We start from the raw sequence: 4,480 nt of genomic DNA on the forward strand, positions 1-4,480 counted from the left end.
ACAGGATCATAATTTATCTTTCCAGTTCTAGATTACGCCAGCCACTAGTTGATGGATTCTGTAACTGAGCAAAGAAGTAACGTTAATTAAAATAACAGTATTTATTAAAATAATTCACTGAGTGATTCTGCAACTGGATGCCTTGCAATAGCTGTGTAATCAGTGTTCTAAGAAACATCTTTTGTCTTTCATAGTGTATATGTATGTGTGTGCAGATGTATGCGTATGTGTCCACATATGCATTCACGTGATTGATGTATATTTGTCAGAAGAAGAGGAGGGGGCCTCCCTCTGAGCTGGGTGATCTATGGACATTGTGTAAGGAACACAGTGATGGTTCAACAAGACTCCTAGGGTGGTAGAGGAATGGAGTCAATACATCAGTGGAACAAATCACAGTGGTTGAAGCCAGTTTCTTGAAATCTACCCAGAATGGAATCCTGACAATGATACAGAATGCACAATGCATGATCCATTCATGTTGCAGCAGTCTACAAACTTAGCACCAGGAATTCTGCGATGCCTACCTCCCTCATTTCGTCTTGGGGGACTGACCAGCAGCTGCACCAAGAGGAAATTTGGTTCTGGAAATGAGAACTTGCAAGAACCTAGATGCACGCAAAATGGCAGAGTGCAAATAACCTTAGTTGTTCATGTCATGGAGAAAAACTTGGGATACCAACTGATACAGCTGATTGAACCGTTTGGAGTTATTTCAAATTATCCTATTCTGAATAAAATTGATGAGACATTTATTGAAATGGCAACTGCAGAAGATGCTTAGGTTGTTTGTTGTGGATTAGTATACAGCCATGCTAACATTAGTATTTGGCAAGGCAGTGAGAATTCATTTATCCCAAAAGTATAAAAAAATAAAGAAACCTGAAGGGAAGCCAGATCGGAAGTTCAATCAAAAGCAAGAGCTTGGGCATGTGATAAATCTCAGCAATTTACCCCATTCTGGCTGTTCTGACAGTACTGTTTTCAAGCTTTCTGAGCCTAATGGGAAAACATAGAATTATGTATTGATGAGAATGAAAAGTCAGACCTTTATTGAAGTGGAGACAAGAGAAGATGCAATGGCAATAGTTGACCCTTGTTTGAAAAAAAGCCCTCTGGTTTCAGGGGAACTGTCTGAGAAATATTAAAAAAACTGGCACTGAGGATTCCCAACAGAGGCACTAACTTTCTAAAAACAGATAAATCCTGAAAAGGATCTTATTCTCCAGAGAGCAAAGAATCTCCAAGTGATAAGAAATACAAAACTGATGGTTCCCAGAAGACTGAAAGAACAACGAAAGGTAAAGAACAAGAAGAGAAGTCAGGTGAAGATAGGGAGTAAGACAGAAAGGATGACCAGACAAAACAGGAACCTAATATGCCTCTTGAATCTGAAGATAAGCTACTTGTAGATGAAGAGGCAGCACAGCACCACTGTAAAGTGGCAGCCCAGTGAGAGACAGGACTGATCTTGCTAATTTAGGTGATGTGGCTTCTGATGGGGAAAAGGAGCCTTAGGACAAATCTGTGAAAAAAGATGCAAGAGCTTCAGCAGCTGCAAAGAAAAAGCTTAAAAAAGGTGGACAAGACTGAAGAATTTGTTCAAGAAAAAAGGCAGCATTGGAAAATGGAATTAAAAATGAGGAAAACACAGAACCAGGTGCTGAATCTGCTGATAATGCTGATGATCCCAGCAAAGATGCGAATGAAAATGCAGACAGCCAAAGCGATGAAGACAAGGAAGACTATACAATCCCAAATGAGTACAGAATCGGACCATATCAGCCCAATGTTCTTGTCTGTATAGACTATGTGATACCTAAAACAAGGTAAGCTGTGTTCACTCTTTTACACAAATGAAGAACTTGCAAAGAATATTCATTGCAGCAGCCTTCCTCATTATCAGAAATTAATTTCTGAATAATTTCGCAGAAGAATGCAGGCAGAAGAAGGAAACTTAAGATGTGCAAGAAGATTTAATGATTTCAAATAAAATAATAGTTCTTTGTTTTTAAGGTTAACCTTTTAAAGATACAGTACTGATAGTTAGAAGTATTGTACTCTTTTCTTTAGTGGAAAAATAATAAATATCTGTTCATGTGTGTTATAGCAAAAAGTATGTACACAGTTAAGTTTAAAAAAAGAAGAGGGCAGTCAGTGCATCTATTACAGAAGGAAAGTGATGTAAACTCCTTTTACAAATTAATTTTAAAACTAAATTAATCACAGTAACCTCCTACCTGCATTAACTCACCTATCATAGGATTAAGAAAACTGTCTTAACTCAAATATGTCAGGGATATTATATTTCCACATGTCCCATATAACCAAATTGTTATTTCTTTCCTGGTCCTGCATATAATATGTCTTCTTCGTAGAATGCATTATCTATTTATATTTAACATTTACAATTCTTCAAAATTTTGTGCAAAATCACGTACTGAAAGTTTTGTTTTTAAATTAATTCTATCCAATCATTCTATGCTCTTCATTCTAAGCACATGCCTCTGATTTCCTTGTTCAGTGTTGATTTTCACTTGCATGCTATGATAGGCAAAATTCTAAAGATGGCCCCCCAAGATTCCAGCCTGCTGGGTATATAATCAAACACTGATCTATGCCATGCTGGGAATAAATGTTACAGATGTAATTAAAGTCTCGAGTCAGTTTACCTTAAGATATGGAAATATTTGTGTAGACCTGACTTATTTAGGTAAGAAGTTAAACAGTAGAGTCTTTCTGGATGTGCAAAATTGTGAGAGAGATGCGCTCCTGCTGACCTCAAGGAAGAAAAAATACAGTGCCATGTGCTGAGATGGCCTGTGAGTATGAGGTCTTTAAGAGCTAGGAGCCACCCTTGCCTAATGGCCAGAAGAAAATGGAACCTCTGTCCTACAACCACAAGGAAATAAATTCTGCCAACAAGCATTGTGTTTGGAAAAGAACCTAAGCCTCAGCTGGACATTGTAGCCCAGCTGACATCTTGATTTCAGTCTGCAGGACCTGAGCAGAGAACCCAGCTATCACACTGGACTTTTGGCTTACAGAGCTGTGAGATAATGAATGAGTATTGTTTTAAGCCATTGAGTTTATACTAATTTTGTAGAGAAGCAATAGAGAACTAACACATATGTGTAATTATTTTATGTGCTGTTCTCTTTACAAATGAAGCTCAAAATTCCTTGATATCATGAATTATTACTTTTGCTTATTGTACATTTATGCTAAACATAATGATCGATCAAAATTTTTATTAACTAACCATCTGTTTTTAACTCATACCTATCTAGATCAAAAGAAATATTTGATTTACAACACCATCATTATTGCTAGAATCAAAAAATTATTTTATTTTAACAGTGATTCCAGAAGAAGAAAAAATAAAGCATGAAAAAATGACTCTCGCAAATGCCTTTCAGATCCTGCTTCCCTGTGATTCGTTCCTATCCCCTAGCTTCTACATGTGTAGTGCTAGGTGGGTAACGCTAACCTTCAGAGAACTTCCACTGGACTACTGGACCTGCTCAAAGCATAAAGTGCCTGGAAGCTTATGTCCCCTGGGGCAGGCCTGTAGCCAATGCCTATGTGGTATATGAGCTTAAAACCCTAACTCTCTTGACTTATACAGAATAAAAACTCTGCGGTGGGTGTAACTTCAGTTCTAGAAAATCCTACAGGATCAGGCCGATGCTGGAAATTTAACTGAAATGTCGCCTTTATTTGGAATAACTGATTCTCTTCTTTGCTTTTCCCGCTCCCTTACATTTTTTTTTTTTTTTTCTGGGAGCATTTTCTTAATAAATCATGTAACCATGAATCCTCATTTTAAGGTCAGCTTAGGGATGATCCACAACTTCCTACCCATGACAGCTACCAAATGAATGAGTGGAAGAAGCAGTATCACATAGTTGTAAAATGGTAAAAAACTAAAGAAAATAAAGTTTAAAATAATATTTTATTCTCCGTATCAAACAGGAATAAATATATACTAACATTGTATCCATGAAAGCAGTTTTTTAATGAAGACATATTTGATTTCATATCTTCCTCAGGGTAAAGAAAAACCAACATACACAAAATTGACACATTCTTTCATGCAGCACAAGAAACCAAAATTTAACAAGTTATACAGCATGGCTATATGGGCACTTTATACATTGATACCATTATGATTAAAAATGCATTAACACAAAAAATGGGCTTGCAGTTGGCAATACTAATATTCTAGATTTTAATATATTTTAAATTTAAATAAATTTAAACTTAATTTATGTTAAATAAAAATAAATTTATATTTATTTTCTATATTATGTTATAATGATACAGTAAAATACATTATTATAAACTATAACAAATACTATTAAATAAAAATAAACTTAAATTTAAATAAAACATTTTTAAAATGTTATTTTAATAAAACATTTCTGGAAAGATAGAACAATTCATGGTACCTCATCAGGAAACAATGGTAATATTTATG

The 4,480-nt window shown here is 35.5% G+C and overlaps 1 pseudogene; it reads left to right on the forward strand.

Moving 5' to 3' along the window:
* The first annotated feature begins 364 nt into the window (after nucleotides 1-364).
* LOC134367351 (matrin-3-like) lies at nucleotides 365-1,961 on the forward strand (annotated as a pseudogene).
* The last annotated feature ends 2,519 nt before the right edge of the window (nucleotides 1,962-4,480 follow it).

Source organism: Cynocephalus volans, chromosome X (assembly GCF_027409185.1).
Source record: "Cynocephalus volans isolate mCynVol1 chromosome X, mCynVol1.pri, whole genome shotgun sequence".
NCBI lineage: Eukaryota > Metazoa > Chordata > Mammalia > Dermoptera > Cynocephalidae > Cynocephalus > Cynocephalus volans.